Raw genomic sequence first — 7,050 nt, 5'->3', positions numbered from 1 at the left:
TGATAGGTGTCAGAACACACAGTGCATTGCAGTTTGTTGTGTATGAAGCTACATAGCTGCAGATTGGTCAGGGTGCCCACGCCAAGAGCACCTACAATGTGATTGTGAGCATCAGAACTGGATCACAGGAGAAATGTAAGGTGACCTGGTCTGGTGATTTCTAGAATGGTTTGAGGAACACAACGACGTGTTTGAGCTGTTGACATGGCCTCCAAATTCTCCAGATCTGAATCCAATCGAGCATCTGTGGGATGTGCTGGAAAAACAAGTCTGAACCATGGAGGCCCCACCTCTCAACTTCTAGGACTTAAACGATCTGCTACTGACAGCTTGGTGCCAGATACCACAGCATACCTTCAGAGGTCTAGCACAGTCCATACCGCAACAGGTTGAGGTGGGTGAGAAGCACAATTTAAATTTTGTTCAACCAGGTCATGAATGTAATTATGTTTGATACCAATACGGTATGCTTTGTTCTTGCATGGTTCTCATTGGTGGCAAGTTTGATACATTCTTGATTGTCCTCATATAAGATTGTAGGCTGGGACATTGGCTCTCCAAGATCTTCAAGCAGGCTCTCCAAGATCTTCAAGCAATTGACGTAACCACACAGCTTCTTGACTGGCAATGTGTTCTGCCTCTGTAGAAGATAAAGCCACTGCTTTGCTAGACCACAATATAGGACTGTTTCCTAATTTGAACAAGTAACCACTTGTGGATTTGCGAGTGCTTAGGTCACATGCCCTATCAAAGTCCACATATCCTACAAGGTTAAAATCACCAACTGCAGACAGCTTCAGACTCCAGTCTTTCGTTTGCTTGAGATATCTCATGACTCTCTTGATTGATGTCCAGTCTATTTGACGTGGTTCACTCATGCATCTACAAAGAAGCGACATGGCAGCTGCGATGTCTAGATGTGTAGTTGTTGCATCACATAAAAATGCCCCCCACTGCTTGCCTATACTGATAATTGGTAGGAAGAAGATCCTCATCCCCTTCTGTTTTTAGGTATGCTGAGTCCATGGGAGTACTTGCTTCTTTGGCTGCAGTTATGCCAAACTGCTGAAGCACTGCCCAATTTTAGATTTCGGATTTAACAGGAATTTGCCATCTTCTTTATGCTGTACGTTAATTGCTAGGTAATATGTCATATCCCCAAGATCTATAGTCTCAAAATGCTGGTTAAGCACTGCGGTCATCTTTGCAAATTCCTCATATTTTTTGTGAGCAAGTCATCCACATAGAATAAAATTCACATATATTCAGAATCTACACATTTTGGGTATAGACATGGGTCAGCTCTGCTTCATACGAATCCTTCGTCTAGCAAGACTGTTTATTTGTTAATTTCCATGCTCGAGCTGATTGCTTGAGCCCGTAAAGAGATGTCTTCAACTTGCACACAAGATGTGTAAAGTGTTACTCCTAAGCTCCCTGTAATATGTGTACCAAACAAACAATTATACTACATAAATGAATGTGATGACAGCTGCTGCTTGCTTCCAAATTGTGTTCCCACAATCAAGGCAATAAAATGTGAACTAGTATGATGCTGCACTGTAGCTAAATGGTTAGCACTTCCGCTGGGCAGCACTAGGGTCGTCGGTTCAAATCTCAGTGACAGTCCCTCCTGCCTGGAGTTTGAATCTTCTCCCTGTGCCTGCGTGGGTTTCCTCCCACACTCCAAAAGACATGCTGGTAGTTTAAGTGTATCCTGTCTAAACTGGCCCTATTATGTGTATGTATGAATGTAAATTAGGGACCTTAGATTGTATGCCCCTTGAGGGATTGATGAACACTCAAAATTGAGCTCTGGTGCATCCTGTTCCCACTGATCATCCTTGAGATGTTTCCACAACTGGATTGGAGTCCACCTGTGGGAAATTCAGTTGATTGAACATGATTAGGAAAGGCATAAACCTGTCTATATAAAGGTCCCACAGTTACCTGTGCATGTCAGAGCACAAACCAAGCCATGAAGTCCAAGAAATTGTCTGTAGACCTCTGAGACAGGATTATATCAAGGTACAGATCTGGGGTAGGGTACAGAAACATTTCTGCAGCATTGAAGGTCCCAATGAGCACAGTAGACTCCATCATCCAAAAATGGAAGAAGTTTAGAACCACCAGGTTCTTGTTTTTTATTTTTAATAAATTGCAAAGATTTCAAATCGAACTTTTTTCACATTGTCATTATGGGATATTGTTTGTAGAATGTTGAGGAAAAAATAAATTTAATCCATTTTGGAATAAGGCTGTAACATAACAAAATGTGGAAAAATTTAAGAGCTGTGAATACTTTCTGGATGCACTGTATATCAAGGCGGATACTACATGCATGCACCAATGGGTGGCTGTGCTAGGCCTAGGCCAATTGGGAAAACACTATCCAAATCAACAGTCAGTGAGGGACCCAAAGAGGAACTAAGAAGAATAAAGAAACAAATGAATCAACATTATTATTATTATACAGTATTTATAAAGCGCCAATAGTTCGCTCAGCGCTGTACATTACAAAGGGGGACAAAACATGTGACAGAACAATATCAATACAATGCAAAAAATGAGGGGATTGAGGGCCCTGCTCTTTTGAGCTTACAATCTAGGAGGGAGGGGATAGTGGTACAGGAGGAGATAGCTGTGGGGGATGGAGTGGTAGGAAGAGTGGAGGAGGTTGGTCAAGTTAGCAAGGGGTAGGGTAGGCTTCCCTGAAGAGATGGGTTTTCAGGGTGCGTCTAAAGGAGAGGAGAGTAGGTGATAATCTGATGGGTTGGGGCAGGGAGTTCCAGAGGATGGGTGACACCCTGGAGAAGTCCTGGAGGTGGGCATGGGAGGAGGAGACCAGGGAACTAGAGAGAAGGAGGTCTTGTGAGGAGCGGAGTGTGCGTGCTGGGCAGTTCAGCCTGTTTAGTGATACTACTACTACTAGTGATTCACACTAAACAGGCTGAACTGCTGTAATACTGACACTCAGTGGCTGAGTGTCTCCTTGCCATGGGAACTCTGCCATACTGAAGTTTCTATCTGCCAAACCCAGCTCTGATGAAGAAGGGAGCACCCTTCGAAACGCGTTAGCCTTCATTCCCCCCCCCCCTTTTTGATTTACCTGTAACCCTGTTTGGATTATGGTTACTTATGCCTGTTATACAATCATTTTGTGAGTATATTTCCTTACTAATAAAATTAGAAACTATTTATTGAGGTAATGCGCAAGGTTTGTGCGCTCTTTCTTTCTTTCATCCTCCTTTATAGACAGGTTTATGCCTTTCCTAATCATGTTCAATCAACTGAATTTCCCACAGGTAGACTCCAATCAAGTTGTGGAAACATCTCAAGGATGATCAGTGGGAACAAGATGCACCAGAGCTCAATTTTGAGTGTTATGGCTTTGAATACTTTGGTACATGTGTTTTTTTTTTTATTTTTAATAAATTGCAAAGATTTCAAAATGAACTTCTTTCACACTGTCATTATGGGGTATTGTTTGTAGAATGCTGAGGAAAAAAATGAATTTAATCCATTTTGGAATAAGGCTGTAGCATAACAAAATGTGGCAAACGGTAAGCACTGTGAATACTTTCTGGATGCACTGTACTCCCTCCTTGTCACCCACTGTTGAACTTCAGGTGTTGGCGCTACTGTGTAGGTAATTTTCAGTGTAACTTGTCATTCATTACTCACTTTATTTTCTATTGAACGTTCTGTACACTAGACTGTGCTGTTATGATAATAAGCCATTTGGAATCTGACTTCTGATCAAACTCTCTGAGTGATAACACAATAACTTTACTTTCCAGTAACTATTCTGGTGGCGCCTGATTATAAACACTGTTATTACTGCTTTGCAGAGTTTTCTCACTGTGATTGCCTGTTTCACACATTCAACCTGGTGTGACAGAGGAGCTGAGGTTTGAGAAGGTTGAGGCCAAGAACAGAGGACACATCTTAACCAGCGGCTGCTTTGGATGTAGTGATACACTTCTGTGACCAATCCCAAGAGTATGTGCAGTAGTACATCAGTAAATAGGCCCCAATATATTAACCCCTAAATGGCAAGAATCCAGTGTATATGCATTTACATATCAGTGATCAGTCTCCAGCATATGCACATTAACTTCTGCAGAGACCATCTGCATAGTGTTTTTGTATTAATCCCTTGAGGACCAGTCCGCCAGTGAATGTACATTGATCCATAGGTGAGCAGTCTCCAGTGTGTGCACTAACTCCTTCAGTGAGCAATCTCCAGAGTACGTGTGTTATTCTTTTTAGTAACTATTCTCCTGTATATCTGTATTAACCTCTCCACTTTATAAACATGAATTACGCACCAGAGATCAGTCTCCAGTGAATGCATTTACATCTCAGTGATCATTCTCCAGCACATTTGCTCTAACCCCAATGGACAGTCTCCAGATTGATTATTGTTATAATAATCTTTTCATATTGTTATAATAATCTTTTCATCACGTGAAAAATTTATGCCACAATGCATACATTCCATATGTTTAGAATTATGCAATTTTGACACGTAATGACCTGCATATACCTTAAATGACCGTTTGTGGACAGGACACATGTTTGATCATCCAGTTTCAAATCCCACCTCCAGCAGACCAGTGCAGGAGTACTGTGTGAAGACTGTCTGCTGGTCAAGTCCCTGGGTCAAGCAGATGTACAAGACTTCTTGTTAAGGAGAGGTCTAAATACCAAACAATACTGATTAAAAAGTTGATTGGAGAGGGGAAAAAATATAAAGAAGTGCAGAAAATGATAGGCTGCTCAGCTAAAATGATCGCAAATGCTTTAAAATGGCAACCAAAACCTGAAAGACGTGGAAGAAAGCGAAAAACTACCATTCGAATGGATAGAAGAATAGCCAAAATGGCAAGGACTCAGCCAACGATCATCTCCAGGAGGATCAAAGAAGGTCTAAAGTTACCTGTGAGCACTGTTACAATTAGAAGATGCCTATGTGAAGCCAAGCTATCTGCAAGAAGCCCCCGCAAAGTCCCACTGTTGAAAAAAAGACGTGCTGAAGAGGTTACAATGTGCCAAAGAGCACATTGACTGGCCTAAAGAGAAATGGCGCAACATTTTGTGGACTGATAAAAGATTGTTCTTTTAGGGTCTAGTGGCCGGAGACAGATTGTCAAATGACCCCCAAACACTGAATTCAAGCCACAGTACACTGTGAAGACAGTGAAGCATGGTTGCGCAAGCATCATGATAAGGGGATGTTTCTCATACTACGGTGTTGGGCCTATTTATCGCATACCAGGGATCATGGATCAGTTTGAATACATCAGAATACTTGAAGAGGTCATGCTGCCTTATACTGAAGAGGAAATGCCCTTGAAATGCGTGTTCCAACAAGACAACGACCCCAAACTCACCAGTAAACGTGCAACATCTTGGTTCCAGACCAACAAGATTGACGTTACGGAGTGGCCAGCCCAATCCCCGGATCTTAATCCAATAGAAAACTTGTGGGGAGACATCAAAAATGCAGTTTCTGAGGCAAAACCAAGAAATAGAAAAGAACTGCGGAATGTAGTCCAATCATCCTGGGCTGGAATACCTGTTCACAGGTGCCAGAAGTTGGTTGACTCCATGCAACACAGATGTACAGCAGTTCTCAGAAACAGTGCTTATACAACTAAATATTAATTAATTGATTCAAAGGAAAGCAAAATCTTCAAACATTTTTCAGTTTATATAGTGAATGTTTAAGTTTGTAAAGAAGAATACAAACACTGCTATTTTTTTGAAGTCTAATATTCACTTTTCTTCAATTTTATTAGAGGAACAACACAAATTTGATATATTTTTCTTCTTGTTTTGATTTGGAATAGAATGTGTAGTGTTCCCAATGCATTTGTGTGTATGGAAATAAAAGCTATTGAAAGGATTTTGAGCTTTATTCACTTTTTTTCAACACACTGCTATTATTTTAAACACAACTGTATGTAGATAGTAGAAACCCAAAGCAACTAGACAGCTTTCAACCTCAATTCCAGGTTACAGGTGAGAGCAATCACTGATCAGCTATGCTATCATCTGAACATTGCACTGTGCTAAAATCAAAAACCTAATTCAATTTACATGAAGGATAGTAACTTAATCGTAGTGGCTTCCTCACCTTCCCCATTCTGTATTCCTGCAACTACAAACCTCAAATCAGTGGACATTCTGGTCCTGGCCTACACTGGGCCTAGCAATGTTCCCCCCTGTTTACAAAGTGGCAGGTCACGCTGTATTGTACATGTGGGAATTTTTTATTCAAAGATTATAATAGGGAAGCTAGCTCTCTGAAAGCTTGTATCCAGGCAGCTAGTTCGGTAGTTCAAGGTGTGATAAAGTTACTTGAAACTTGGTAACCGTTTCTAAATTGACTAATGCTGGTCACATACAAATTGCATGATCATTAAGCTCCAGATCATAAAAAACAAAAACTCAGCATTCTGTATACGCAGGTAACTTTCATATTAATTTTCCTATTGGTTGAGCTCCATGTAAAATCCATGATCAATGATTAAGTTACTGCTATGTTTATGGCTCACATAACATCTAGCAGACAAGACCTAGCCTATTGAACAACACAAGATAGCTGTATTATAGAACTATGGCCACATGAAAAAGTACATATAAATCAATGTGTCACGAGTTATAACACAGCATTAATTGTTCTCTAGTGAAATAATATTGTCGCCCTGTGGACAGAGTGGCTTTAGGTGGATGATAGCTTTAGATGAACGCAACAAACAAATTAATCCCAACTCCAGAACTTCTTAAGCAGTTACAGAAAACATTTTTTTCTAATGAAGAGTTCAAAGATATAAATAAAGGCTGAACTATGTACACACTCCAGGTACTATATGGTTTGTCCTAACCCCTGTAGCTATCACATTTACTGGTCAGCCTGGTCTGCATGCAAAAGAATAAATTAAGTGTTCATGTGAATCTAGCATTAAAGGTGAGCCTTGACTACCAGAGAAGGATTGAAAGTTGGAAGGGATCTTCCCCATGAGACAAAAATACGCAATAAAA

At 40.7% G+C, this 7,050-nt stretch overlaps 1 pseudogene; it reads right to left on the bottom strand.

The window, feature by feature from the left end:
• Positions 1-566: 566 nt before the first annotated feature.
• On the bottom strand, positions 567-6,191 carry LOC149459896 (uncharacterized; annotated as a pseudogene).
• Between the last annotated feature and the right edge of the window lie 859 nt (positions 6,192-7,050).

This window comes from Staurois parvus, unplaced genomic scaffold, assembly GCF_062004578.1.
Source record: "Staurois parvus isolate SC_StPar_1 unplaced genomic scaffold, SC_StPar_1.0 ptg000243l, whole genome shotgun sequence".
In the NCBI taxonomy this organism is placed as follows: Eukaryota; Metazoa; Chordata; class Amphibia; order Anura; family Ranidae; genus Staurois; species Staurois parvus.
The sequence above is the reverse complement of the archived record's forward strand: the minus strand, read 5'-3'. Positions and strand labels throughout refer to the sequence as shown.